The sequence below is a fragment of the Caretta caretta genome, chromosome 6, assembly GCF_965140235.1.
Source record: "Caretta caretta isolate rCarCar2 chromosome 6, rCarCar1.hap1, whole genome shotgun sequence".
Lineage (NCBI taxonomy): Eukaryota > Metazoa > Chordata > Testudines > Cheloniidae > Caretta > Caretta caretta.
The window spans coordinates 19,167,844-19,182,489 of record NC_134211.1 but is presented as its reverse complement, the minus strand read 5'-3'; the positions used below and the strand labels follow the sequence as shown (position 1 = coordinate 19,182,489).

At 43.9% G+C, this 14,646-nt stretch overlaps 1 protein-coding gene across 3 annotated transcripts in view; it reads right to left on the bottom strand.

Moving 5' to 3' along the window:
* The window catches only part of KMT5B (lysine methyltransferase 5B), a 52,019-nt gene extending 43,153 nt beyond the window's left edge, over window positions 1-8,866 (bottom strand). The window contains exon 1 of one of the 3 annotated variants that reach the window (XM_048852539.2): window positions 8,206-8,866. The gene's annotated coding sequence lies outside the window, so the exon portion shown is untranslated. Of the gene's footprint in view, window positions 1-8,059; window positions 8,101-8,205 lie in introns of those variants that run through there. The other 2 variants (XM_075129299.1, XM_048852540.2) reach the window with 2 other exon arrangements.
* Window positions 8,867-14,646: the final 5,780 nt, after the last annotated feature.

Below are 14,646 nucleotides of genomic sequence, written 5' to 3'. Positions count from 1 at the left end.
TCGGATGCAATTCGTCCGGCCCCATGGACTTGTGCACGTTCAGCTTTTCTAAATAGTCCCTAACCACCTCTTTCTCCACAGAGGGCTGGCCATCTACTCCCCATGCTGTGATGCCCAGCGCAGCAGTCTGGGAGCTGACCTTGTTAGTGAAGACAGAGGTAAAAAAAGCACTGAGTACATTAGCTTTTTCCACATCCTCTGTCACTAGGTTGCCTCCCTCATTCAGTAAGGGGCCCACACTTTCCTTGGCTTTCTTCTTGTTGCCAACATACCTGAAGAAACCCTTCTTGTTACTCTTGACATCTCTTGTTAGCTGCAGCTCCAGGTGCGATTTGGCCCTCCTGATTTCATTCCTACATGCCCGAGCAATATTTTTATACTCTTCCCTGGTCATATGTTCAACCTTCCACTTCTTGTAAGCTTCTTTTTTATGTTTAAGATCTCCTAGGATTTCACCGTTAAGCCAAGCTGGTCGCCTGCCATATTTACTATTCTTTCGACTCATCGGGATGGTTTGTCCCTGTAACCTCAACAGGGATTCCTTGAAATACAGCCAGCTCTCCTGGACTCCTTTCCCCTTCATGTTAGTCCCCCAGGGGATCCTACCCATCCGTTCCCTGAGGGAGTCGAAGTCTGCTTTCCTGAAGTCCAGGGTCTGTATCCTGCTGCTTACCTTTCTTCCCTGTGTCAGGATCCTGAACTCAACCAACTCATGGTCACTGCCTCCCAGATTCCCATCCACTTTTGCTTCCCCCACTAATTCTTCCCGGTTTGTGAGCAGCAGGTCAAGAAAAGCTCCCCCCCAGTTGGCTCCTCTAGCACTTGCACCAGGAAACTGTCCCCTACGCTTTCCAAAAACTTCCTGGATTGTCTGTGCACCGCTGTATTGCTCTCCCAGCAGATATCAGGAAAATTAAAGTCACCCATGAGAACCAGGGCGTGCGATCTAGTAGCTTCTGCGAGTTGCCGGAAGAAAGTCTCATCCACCTCATCCCCCTGGTCCGGTGGTCTATAGCAGACTCCCACCACTACATCACTCTTGTTGCACACACTTCTAAACTTAATCCAGAGACACACAGGTTTTTCTGCAGTTTCGTACCGGAGCTCTGAGCAGTCATACTGCTCCCTTACATACAGTGCTACTCCCCCACCTTTTCTGCCCTGCCTGTCCTTCCTGAACAGTTTATAGCCATCCATGAGAGTACTCCAGTCATGTGAGTTATCCCACCAAGTCTCTGTTATTCCAATCACGTCATAATTCCTTGACATCACCAGGACCACCAGTTCTCCCTGCTTGTTTCCAAGGCTTTGTGCATTCGTATATAAGCACTTGAGATAAGCTGCTGATCGCCCCACATTCTCAGTATGAGGCAGGAACCCTCCCCTCACAGACGTTCCTGCCTGTGCTTCCTCCCAGTATCCCGCTTTCCCACTTACCTCAGGGCTTTGGTCTCCTTCCCCCGATGAACCTAGTTTAAAGCTCGCCTCACTAGGTTAGCCAGCCTGCTCGCAAAGATGCTCTTCCCCCTCTTCGTAAGGTGGAGCCCGTCTCTGCCCAGCACTCCTCCTTCATGGAACACCATCCCATGGTCAAAGAATCCAAAGCCTTCTCTCCGACACCACCTGCGTAGCCATTCGTTGACTTCCACGATTTGACGGTCCCTACCCAGGCCTTTTCCTTCCACAGGGAGGATGGACGAGAACACCATTCCTTAAGATTCAGGCATGTTGGGCACTCTACTCACCTAAGCAGTGCCTCACTGTCTACACTGGTATTTATACCCATGCTACGCTACCTAGGCATGCAGTGTCTGTACTCTGCACACCTACCCTTAGAGTGCTGCAATATACCTCAGAATGTACTTTTTATAAAGTTCTATTTTCATATAGTTATAGCTTCTGTAACAGTTACCTTTTCCTCTGAAGTTTCTTGTACTTCTTAACCAAAGGTGAAATGTTATGGGAAGTTTATAACGGTTCAGCTTGGCCAATTCTGTGATATAAAATGTATTTTTCAAAAGTCTAAGTTTTTGAGATACCCTTTTGTGTTGAAATATCTCAGAAGACAACTCACCTTTTTAAAAATGGAAGCTTGCTAGGATTTACCCCTTAACATAGACAAATGTCTTTGATATGTTTGAAAAAGTCTGGCCTAAAAATACTTGGGTAACACACATTACAGAAACTATAGACTGACTAGTTCCATCCCTCAAACTCACAAAGGAATTACACATTCTTTAACATTTGGCTGTTCTGGACCTACCTGTAAACAAACCATACCTCCCTTGAATTCCCTACTGTGTTTATTTAGATGACACATTAAATACAATTTTCCTACAGACTGGGGCTTTACTACAGACAGCACCAAGCTCTAGAAAGCATGTTTTGAAACTGGCAGTGAACATCCAGCAAAAAAAGTTGCCAGTTATGCTGGACTCTTGTTGATTGGGTGAAAGGTAAGCTTGACGGCCTTTCCATTGAGCACCCAAGCTACTAATTTCAAGTTTTGCATGCTCTGTAGGATGCTTGGGCTAGAGAATATGCAAGATTTTAACTAAACTTAAAACTGGGACACTGGCAACATAATCATGACAAACAAGTCTGCTTACCTGTGTTATATAGTTCTAATAATCTAAGGTATTATCTATAATAATTTTTAAAAATCCAGTTTACTTTTCAGTATTTATGCTGTTTACATTTTTCAGTGGGGAAAATGAAAGTCAATCAAGTCTGTTTTATTCTTTTTATAGGCAGTGTAACTGATTACAGTGATGAAGAGTTTGGACATAGACTTCAAACACTGCAAAAGTGTCCATTTAAAACAGTGGTTTTGCTTTAATTTGTAGAAAGATTTCTCATTGGTCTTAAATTCTTTGTAAAAACAAGCTTTTGCAAAACTTAAGTTTTTCCTCAAGTTTTTTTTTTTTTTAACTGATCAAAAATGTCTTCACAGTCTTGAAAAATAAAACCTAATATATGGTTTAAAGGATAAATTTTAAACAAAAAAGTTACCTTTGAGATTTTACATATGCTAACAAGAAATGCAAACCCGTAGTTTCACAAAACTCGGGCACATATCCTGCAAATACTTATATAAATCCTTAAAAATGAGTGGATTACTCATACGTTTAATGGGACTATTACCTGTACTACCAAGAGGCATCATTGTGGTATGGATGATCTAAGACATTACAGTTAACACTATATAGTGGCAAGACATAGGAGTTATTGTTGCCATTGGAACCATAATGGAATTTCTTTAATGTTAGGAAAATATGACTTTATAGCCACAAAAATTAGTAAGGTGGCCCAGGACACTTTAAGTTTAAACGTATGGTGTTCAAAGAATGAAATCAAATAAGCTGTGGACTCACTTCTGCAATATTCACCATATCAGGATGTAGTGTTTAATTCAGTGTAAAAGGAAACTTTAAAATAAGCCTCAACACATCCACAACAAAAGTGATATAAAGTACAGAAATGACATTTACTCTAATCTGCCATACTAGACATCCTTCATTAGTAACTGTATTATTTAAAGCCAACAGACAAGTTTCTCATTATAATTTGAATTAAAATAAGATACAACCAACTACATTCATAGAACCTGTTTTGCTTTCATAGCAGTCACAATTCAACCTGTTTGGGAAATCTTATGGAAAAACAAAACCGTCTGACGCATCAGTTCAACCACTGCAGGCTCACAATGGGATAAAAACCCATGTTTCTTTTTGCAAAGTGGAAAAACCTCAAATGACAGCCACTCTTTTTACTGTAGTAGAACCTCCTATGTAGCGCTCAACCTTAACAAGGAATCCACTTCATCGCAAGAGGAATTTCTGAAGAGGGAAAGGGAAAAGAGGGATTTGGGAAGCGGCACAGGATGAAGTTAGATCACACACTCCAACACCCAGAGATCAGTAGTAGTTCCACTTTACACCACAAGGAAGCTATCAAATGGTCTCCAAAAGGAAAAAGATGAAGAGAGAGTTAACAAATTAAGATTAGGACTAGGCTCTCAGGTAAATTTAAGGTTGGGTAGGGAGAACGCTAAAGAACCATATTTGTTTAAAATACCTCCTCTTACCCTGCCTTTTCAGTTTGACACAATTGAGACTTCTACTGCTTCACTTTAACCCTTCTCTCCAGAAGGTATTATTTTTGGATCTGGACAAAAACTACATCGGCCTACATTGGATAGCCCCAATGATGATTGAACAAGAGACCAAAACTTCATCTTCTTCAGTAACTCATTGGTCTTGCTACTGAACAAGGTCTTCCCATTAAAGGAGAAATCCCCCATTTTGCCATAAGGTGCCTAGCCTTGACGCAGTGATGCCAGCAAATGCAAGCAGAGCATGAGGTCAGATGCCAGTTACTGATGACACACAGAGGGCATTCTGAGGAACCACACCCCTCAGCAATGATGTCTCACTTCTTTTTCTTCCTACTTCAAGAAATAATCAAGTAAAGGGACCATCATGTACTAAAGTCTGATTTGATATTGGGGCACAACAGCCTGATAATTATAAACATAAATCTCCAACAAACAAAAAGTACACTTCTGCCCAATACATCTTCTTGACTTCTTTGTCAGATAGGGCTCCAACCCTAGAGCCCTTAGTCTCTTTGGGCCTACACAGCAATGAAACAGCCCCACAGCCTGAACATGAGTTGGGTGCATGGGCCAGCTGCAGGTTTTTCTTTGTTGTGCGGACCTACCCCAAGATGTGGGATGTTTCAACATGAGATGTATTAAAAGGGGAGGCATTGAAAAGGAATCTGGAGAAGACTGCTCCAAGGATCCTGAAAACCTCAGAGAAAAGACTCATAGCAGAGACCAAAGGGGAATGAGAATCTGCCCAATCAAAGCTCTCTTGTGAATGGAGCTGTTCAGGAGAGCCTCCAAGACCATCTCAAATGTTGTTGTTGGGGCCAACACAGGCAACACCCCCCCCATATATATATATATATATTAATATATATTAATTAGAGACTCTGAACTCTCAGACCCTGCTACACTCCCAGATTCAAAGGAGAACTCACCACAAAATACTTCTGAAGAGGAATGGATTGTATGTGTGGGATAAAAATGCACTGCCACCAAAGAACTAACACTACCCCCAAAACAGAAAGTCTCCAGTGCTGAAAGGGGCATATTCGCTAGATCAGCTGGTCCCTGTCTGGGAGCAAACACTGTCAGAGCCTTCAGAGGCAACAGAGCTGGCTACCGCAGTATCAACTCTGTCTCAGAAGAGAACAGAGAGCATTCTGCCATCATGGAGCTGGATGAAAATCTTGGGCCTGACATCAAAGGTTTCTGCTTTCCTACTTTAAAGGGGTCTGAAGCAGACAAAGAGTTACTCTGTCCCCACACAGATATGGGGCACTGAGGCAAGGACAGATCCACGGATCTAGTTCATAAGGCCTCCATAATTAGGAAAGCAGGAGGCTTAGTGCGAGAGCCCTTCAGGTCCAAGGAATGAAGGTTCAGCATTCTGAACAACTGTCCAAGCAATGGCCTTTTCCCCAAGAAACATTATACACTGGAGTTCATGCATCCAATCCTAGGAGGACAGGGAACCATGAGATAACACCACCTAGACCAGACTTTTCCCACTGCTGATTCCATGGGGTCCAGATCAGACATGATGCCTCAGAACCCGAAGTCCAAAAATCTACACATGTAAACCCTAAAGCTATTTACATTACCAAAAATTAGTAATAAGACAGGCGAAAAACAAACAAACCAAGCCTCTGTACACAAAACAGAAGTCCTATGCCTGTAAATGACCATGGAAAGGAAACAAACATACACTAGTGGCATTGCATCTCTATAACTTTGGCTCCGAATGTTCGGTGCCATGAGGGAGCACTCATGCAGTCCCAAAAGTCACTACTTTTCTAAAAGATTTATGAAGCTCAGTGACACTGGAAGGCTATATCCCACAAGTGGGAATATGCAGAGGCTACCTCAGAACAGCAGTCTGACAGACATTCATGGTAAAATCATGTGAGATAACAAGGAATCCTTACTGTGATAAGTTAGGGCATATGTCTTGGGCTAAACCAATGTACTGTATGAACTGAAAGGAATACTGGGAACTGCAGTCCTATAGCAGCACAATGTATCAGATTAGAACTAACATATACGAAACCCTCTTCAATGTTTATAATGAATACACATGGATCTGTTCTAACACGACATGCATTCAGAAAGATCAAGATATATAAACATTCATTTACTAAGTAAGATGATGTAGCTTCATTCAACAAATTTGATTTCTACTTTTTAATTAGGTGTTACTTTGATGAATAAACCAAATAGAATTTAGGACTCGTATGTCTTGTAACCAAAGAAAATCTTATATTAGGGCAATTTAATTATGTTTCAAAAGCATTTTACTACCATTCTACTTCTGAGATATTAGTATATTTCAGATATCTTGAACAAATTCAACCTAGAGGTTAACTTTTAAGAAAAAATGAAATTGAAGGATGCGTGTGTATGAATGTTCGTACATAGCTGTATTATGAAAACATTCTAATAGTTCTGATAAATTTAAAATTCATAAGATTGGGGTTATTTCAAGTTTAATAAATTAGAGTGCAACTTTATGAAATCTTTGTGTTCTACTTCTACAGTCAATATATAATCTGAAGCTCATTTGGCTCAAATAAAACTCACCTTTAATTTGCTAATTTACAATGTAATCAGTTTTTAAGTGTTTTGTTGAAGGCTGAATGCATGTGCTTTCAATTTACCCTAGATTTCAATGGAAATATTATAAACATATATGTGATCAATACACAGAAACCATTAGGTAATTACTCAATACTATATATAAAAGGATTCTGTCACAGATTTGTTAAAACACCTCTGTAAAACTTCACACATTTTCCCCCTGGTTGCTCTCTTTCAGAGAGGAATTTCTTAAAAGACCATTTAATTCAAAGTCCCCAGTACAAGTTTGATTCTGGATGAGGATACACATTTTCCTTCCTCATGATCCTTGTTGCAACTTCAGAACTTTTGGTCTTTCATCAACAGAAAACAGGAGACATTTCAATATAATGGCAATGTCTTCAGAACCAAGAATGCCCATTCAAAACAGGTTTAATAAAAAGCCAACCAGCAGAGATTTAACACAGATTAAGACTGTAATATTATTTATTCATACATAGCTACAAAGGATGCAAACTCTACAACTGAACTCTAGTGATCAGATCTTTTGGTATCAAAGTTGCAATAAGCTGCCAGCACAGTTTCCGTCCTCAGTTACACACACCCAAGCAGAGTGAAACTGCTCCCCAACTCCTAACCGCAGGGAAGAAATGGATTAGGGGGGAAGCTCCTTCAGATTGCCAGGGAAGATGCAACTTTATGCTATTCTCCTCTCTGCTTCTTCTCTAATGCTGTGCTGCCCCCTTGAGGTCGCCTCCTGCCTTCTCTGGACTATGTGGACAGACACCCCAGTCCCTTCGAAGGATCCAAAGTCCTCATCCTTCCTGGTCACTGCAGCCCAAGGTGTCACGGTCACCCAGCCCCCTCTTTTCTTCCACACCCAGCGAGGAGACGGAACACCCAGAGCCACTTCCCCTGTCAATCAATTCCTCCCCGGCCGACGGAGCCGCCATGGGTCCCTTTAAATCCCGGAGAACCAGAGGATGTCAGCTGTCAGAGAGCAGCCCACCGCCCGCAACCTCCCCGGGTGGCACCCGGCTCTCCTCGCGGCGGCACCCAGCCGCACTGCGATCCCCCCGGGGGCAGACACACGCGGCCCCCGCCCACCGAGGGCGGGGGGGGACGACGACACACACACGGCTGGCACCCCCGCCCCACACATCACCCCCGTCCCTCCCCCAGACGTTACCCCCCACACCATCCCCTTCGGTCCTGGCTAGTACCCCCCACGGTGCCCGACTCCCCCGCCCTGGGATCCCAGCCATGCCCCCGGTGCAGCCCCCGCCGCCCCAGCTACTGCCTCCCGCGACCCCCTCCACCCCCAGCGCCCCCGACAGAGCCACCCCCACATTAACTACCCCCGGGCCAGCTCACCATAACTCCCCTCCCCCAGCAGCCACGGACCCCCTGGGCTGGGGGCCCCTCCCCGGAAGGAGATCGCCCCCCCCGCCCCCTTGGGCACGGCCCCCCCGAAACAGGGCCGCTGGCCGCTTGGCAGCCCCACCCCACCGAACACTTACCGCCTGGCTGCCCCTCCGCGCTGGGGTCCCCGCCGCCGTCCCCGGCCCCGCTGCCCCGAGCTCCGACCAGAGGAAAATTAATCATAAAAAAAATATTAATAATTCCAGGGGGAAAAATGGCGGATTAAAATCCAAGATGGCGGCAGCGAGGGCCAAACGCTTGTGGGTCAGACCCACCTAGAGATCCATCCGCCGGCCCCGCGACAAAGAGTCCCCTGGGCCCCCTCGCAGAGACCCTGCGGAGCGGTGGCGATACAGTCACCGCCTCCTGCTTCTCCGCGGGGAGCCCCCGGCACTTGGCTCACACAACTTAGAGCGGCCTCCGGTACGCGCCGGGATCCCTTCTCTTCTTCCTAGCCCCACTACCTCCTCTCACAGCCGGGAGAGGCGCCTCCTGCCCGTGTGCTCCAAGGCGGCGGAGGAACACGCCAAGCCTCGCTCCAGCTAGATCGCTCCTCGCGGCGGAGGAATACGTCTCAAAATAAATCCCTTTTGTCTCTTCACGCTACTTCACAGAGCGACGGGGCAGCGCCGTACAGGTTTCTCCGTCTGCGCCTCACCTGTGGCGGAAGAACAGTACGGCGAACGACTCCCATGACCTCTCACACGGCTCTGAGCCTAGCGGAAGGGTTCACACCATCACACTGAAACGAGTTCCGGCCACACCACAGATTTACGGGGCGGCCGCGGCGGAGCACGAAAATAAGTCCCGGACACTAGCGGTCTCGAAAGGGATCCTTCCGCCGCCGGCTGCCCTTTAAATACCAGGCACTGGCAGCGGCGGAAGGAAAATGAGCCCCGCCCACCCGCGGAGGGGGGCGTGAGGGTCGCTCGAGGCGCGGCGCTTGCACACGGCGAGGAGACTTGTCCGCCTGCGGAGCGACCAGCGGGGTGCTGAGGAGATTTATCCCCCGCGCCTCACACTTCCAGTGTCCCCGGCCTGGGGACCCCGAGGGGTTCTCACCCCGGTCTCCAGATACCCACCTGTGTGTGTCAGCGCATATGGGGGGCGGTCACCACCTCAGGGCGTGGGGGTTTCCAGGGTTTACTTTGGCTCGCTGCCTCTTTGGGCTACTTGTAGCCCGAGCCGCCATCCCTCCCTTGCTGAAGGGGTGGCTCTGCTGGGGCAGGGCCTGGCTAACAGCGTAAGTGTCCTTCGGTGCTTGCCACTCGCCTGCTTTGGCTTCCAGTCAAAATCCCCAAAGTAAGGGATAGGTCGTGGCACGCACCAGGAGCAGCAGGTTTATGTCATTTTTGGTGGTGCCCAGAATGGGTCTAAATCCTGCTTCCCCCCCCCCCCCCCCCACATATAAGCCAATATATATATTTTAAAATAATGTAAAAGTGGACTGGAAATAACACATAACAATTTCCCCTGTACTGCCCAATGGGGGGCGGGGGATGAGGGCTCTGAGGATGAGGGGTTTGCCATGTGGGAGGTGGATCAGGACTAGGGTAGAGGGTTGGGGTGTGGGACTGAGGGCTGCAGGGTGGGGCAAGGGATGAGGGGTTCAGCCTGCAGGAATGGGCTCCTCTGGGGTATAGGGTTGAGATGTGTGGGGATGAGGGGTCTGGCTGGGGGTGCGGGCTCTGGGGTGGGGCCAGGAATGAGGAGTTTGGGGTACAGGCAGGCTGCCCTAGGCCTGGCTTCTGCAAAGTCTTGGTTACTATTATCTGAGAATGTCATTAAGCATTGACTTGGGGCAGATCAACACTTAAAAGGTGGCTGGGGTGCCCCTTCTTCTCTGCCCTTTTCCCACACGGTCTAGCCACCATTTCATACCTTTCTCCTGCCTTCCCCCACCTTTATTTACAAAGGGATCTCTTGTTTTTAAAACCTGAGTCACTTAGATGAACTGCTTTTCCCTAATACACAGTTACCCTCTTTAATGCGTGTCCTAACAGTTTTCTAGGGTTAACTGCACATCATAAAACAGGACCCCATTGAAGACAGGCTACAATTATGAGTTACCATTAGTTTATAAATTAATACTAGTATGTGCACTAATACAAGTAATTTATCAGAGATACATCATTTTGAGCTGTCTGCATGCCAGAATCATTCAGCTTCATACACACATGCTTGTGTATTGCACATTAGCTTTTTTAGTGATCTTCATCAAAATAGTTATTTTTCTGTGTCATTTAAAAAGAGGCAAGGAAAAGAATGCCATGGACATTTCTGAAAATTGTTCCTCCCTTCTCTAAGCAGAAAATGTACTACAATTTGGTATCCAATATAACTGAATTGAAAACCTATGATAATGCAATAATTGTTGAAAATGTTATATTTGCAGAAATAAAGAAATTCAAAAATAAAAGTTCTCACCACATTAGCTATACTGCACTTGTGTAATATTTTAAGTTGCTCTTTGTGTTTCTTATAATCTGATCTATATACACAGCATGACTAGTTTTTAGTATCACCAGTTTTATTATTTTTTACAAGCACTTTAGGTGGCCTCTGCAGCGTTTAAGCACTTTAAGAAGTCAAGATAAGATAGCAAATGCATTTCCCCAAAAAGGGAACATACATCACAAAATCTCTACCCGGCAACACCTCAGCATGTGTATTGAATGCTTCATGTTCTATTAGTACTATTAAAAGATGTGAAATCCAAGGATTTTTAATCAAATCTCATTGCTTGCGGAATTTTGTTTTAACTCACAGTTTGAACTATACAAGCAAGCAAAAAAAGCTTCTAAAACTGGTAAGTGACTTGAGTAAAAAAAATTCCTTATTAAATAGATTTTACTGAAATTTAGTAACAAGTAATTGCTCCCAAAGCTGAGAATGTGCAGCCAGCTGTTAGCCCAGAGGACAAACTTTTACTGTCAAGTTGTAAACCTCTGAAAATAGTGATTTTAAATAAGAAGTGATGGCACATACTTAATATCATCACAAATGGTGATACCATGATAACATTAATAACTGACATTTATACAAGGACCCAGAGTGCCCAGTCTGCTTTATGAACTAGCCCCCGAGGTAATTGCCATATTGGGTTTTACATTTACAGGGATCGCCTCACCTTTCACTGAATTCCAGCTACTTCTGGGCTGGAAGCTAACAGCCTTTGGCCTTGTCTTCACAAGTGATTTGCCTCAATTCCAGTAATGGATGGGCAGCTGTTAGTGTAGCTGAACCAGTTAAAACAATGAACTTTGAGAATACCTCTACCATAGACTCTTGCAAGGGAGCTGGAGGGAGAATCAAGGTTAACCTGGAAAGGATGTCAACTTTTGAAAATACACTTGCCTAAAAAGAGTTTTCCCTGCTATTGTGACAACACTCAAAAATTATTATACCTGAAAGAGATTAAAGAAAAGCAATATTTTCAGTTTGTTTACATTGTGCATTTGACAGCACTTTGTGTTAATCAACTTCACTGTTTTTCGCTCTGTACAGTAGTGCAATCCGTTTTCCTTTTGTATGGGTATTTCACACAGGAACATGGATAAGAAATACTTTTTAAAATAGGAAAGTTTGATGGTAAAAACCACAAAAATTGGCAGGGTGGGTCAGGAGCATGTTTGGTACATTAAGCTATTTTCAACTCTCTTTAAAACTGGCTAGACTTCAATATGACTGTGTCTCTTTAAGGCTGACTGGCTGTTTTACATACACTTATGACAACTAGCATGCACACAAAGCCCAGCTCCCTGGAAGTGCAAGCTCAGAAATTTAGTGAAAAATTTCTGTTGTACGGGCCTCAAATGATTTTCAGTATTAAATTTTGTTACTTTCCAGCCAAGTATTTTCTAACTAGGTAGTAGACATAATGCTCAGTAAGATAGGGAAAGTTTCAAATCTGAAAATTTTGCTGGTTTTGGAGTTAACTATCAGGGAAGAGGAAGGTGAAGATGGAATCATTTATTCTTTTAAATGGATGGAAAATATTACTTTATTCACACACTCATTCAAAATGGATATGACAGTTTGCCATCTAAACAAGAAAGTTTGCTCTGAAGCTATAGGATTGAAAGGTTTAGGACCCTTACCATTCAGTTGAGGGGGTGATAGGAATTTCAGTGGACAGTGACAAGATAAAAATAATTTAAGTGACTTTAATTCTTAAACAGTGGGGTTAACAGATTAATTTTTTTCAGTTTAGTTGAATTTAATAGTAGCCACTTGTGCTATTTGTTGACTTTTTATTCTTTTCCCACCTTGGGCAGGGGAACTTGTGTGAGATGAAATATAAATGAAAAAACAATAAAATGTGTTTTAATTTTTTGTTTTTGTTGTTTTGGCTAAACAATTTTCATTGAGAAATCATACTTAAATATTTCTATTCATGTTAGATTTTGTAAAACCATTTTTATTTAACAAAACCTGCTTTTGGGGCCTGAACTGAGGTCCCGATCCTTACAGCCCTATACTGTCAGAACCTTGCCTCTATAAGGAGTTCCACTGAAATCACTCATGCATCCGATGAAATGAGCTGTAGCTGATGAAAGCTTATGCTCAAATAAATTTGTTAGTCTCTAAGGTGCCACAAGTCCTCCTTTTCTTTTTGAGGATACAGACTAACACGGCTGCTACTCTGAAACCTGAAATCACTCAGGCTCTGTGCAGGTGAAAGGGTGTGTCCACTCAGCCCCAGTTTCAGGATCAGGGCCTAAATTCACAGCCTGCCTCTGAAGGAAAGCTTTCCACTAATATCAAGCCAAATTTAGCTTTAGTGGAAACAAATACATTTCTAGCTAAGTTAATGGTGTGTCCTCTTACACCAGTACTGAATTTGACCAGCTTGGTTTATTTACAAATCTAACCTTAAATATTGCGGTAATGGTAATTTCAAGAATTATGAACGTGCAACAATAATTGACAATCCCATTTTCCACTGACAATTTAATGAGGCCGTGTAGGTGTGGCAGGTAGGTATGGCAATTTCCTGCAGTATCCTGGACAAACTTTATTCAATTAAATTAAACCTTATTGAATGAAGTTTAATAGCTTTGGAGTCCATTGTATTAAGTGACTGGTTTATGTATCTTTGTGGGTCAGGGATTGTGTGTATTTCCATGAGAAGGGGTAGCTACAGTTCCACCAGTAAACAGTGGCAGTTGTTTAGGCAAATTCATTCAGGTTGTAACACCTCCAGAGAAGCAGCACGACCTGCAGAGGCTCACATATACTGATTCAGATTGGATTTTTTACAGAGTAGCAGACAAAGAAAGGACTTTTGGTTAAATAGCCCAGTTTAAACTGACTCAGAGCCTGCTTTCAAACAGACAGCACCTCTGGTCCAGGGCGGGGGGGGGGGGGGGGGGCAATCCTTAGGGAAGGATTGGAAGGACTTTGGTCTACTGAGGCCAAAAAGACAGGGGATGCTTGTCAGGAGCAGTGGACGCTCCCTAGAAGATGGAGGGGCCACCAGTGCCCAAACTGTGGCCTTGCCCCACCCATGCTGCCCCTTCCCCAAAACCTCCACTCTTGTGCCACCCCCTTACCCCGAGGCCCTGCCCCCACGCCATCCCTTCCTCCCAGAACCCGCCTCTGCTTGCTCCTCTCTGCCCCCTCCTGCTCTCGTTGCGTGCCCTTATGGCTGATAAAAAGTGAAAATCACATTTAAATGTGATGGGGCCATGGCCCCTCCCTCTACCCCACCCCTGTTGCTTGTTCAGAAGTTGTAATGAACATATGACCACAGGATAAACCCCTGTGTGGGGTTTGAAGGATTAATCACCAACCAGCACCCTTGGAGTGAGGGGGGTGATCTCTGGTAAGCTTATTACTAGGGCTGTCAATTAATGGCAGTTAACTCACATGATTAACTCAAAAAAATTAATTGCAGTTAAAAAAATTAATCACGATTAATCGCAGTTTTAATCTCACTGTTAAACAATAGAATACCAATTGAAATTTATTAAATATTTTTGGTAGTTTTTCTACATTTTCAAATATATTAATTTCAGTCACAACACAGAATACAAAGTGTACACTGCTCACTTTATAATATTATTTTTGATTACAAAGATTTGCACTGTAAAAATGATAAAAGAAACAGTATTTTTCAATTCACCTCATCCAAGTACTGTAGTGCAATCTCTTTATCATGAAAATGCAACTTACAAATGTAGATCTTTTTGTTATATAACTGCACTCTAAAACAAAGCAATGTAAAACTTTAGAGCCTACAAGTCCACTCAGTCCTACTTCTTAGTTTGCCAATTGCTAAGACAAACAAGTTTGTTTACATTGACGGGATGTACTGCTGCCTGCTTTTTACTTACAATGTCACCTGAAAGTGAGAACAGGCATTCACATGGCACTTTTGTAGGCGGCGTTGCAAGATATTTACATGCCAGATACACTAAACATTCATATGCCCCTTCATGCTTCGGCCACCATTCCAGAGGACATGCTTCCATGCTGATGATGCTTATTAAAAATATGCATAAATTAAATTTGTGACTGTATTCCTTGGGGGAGAA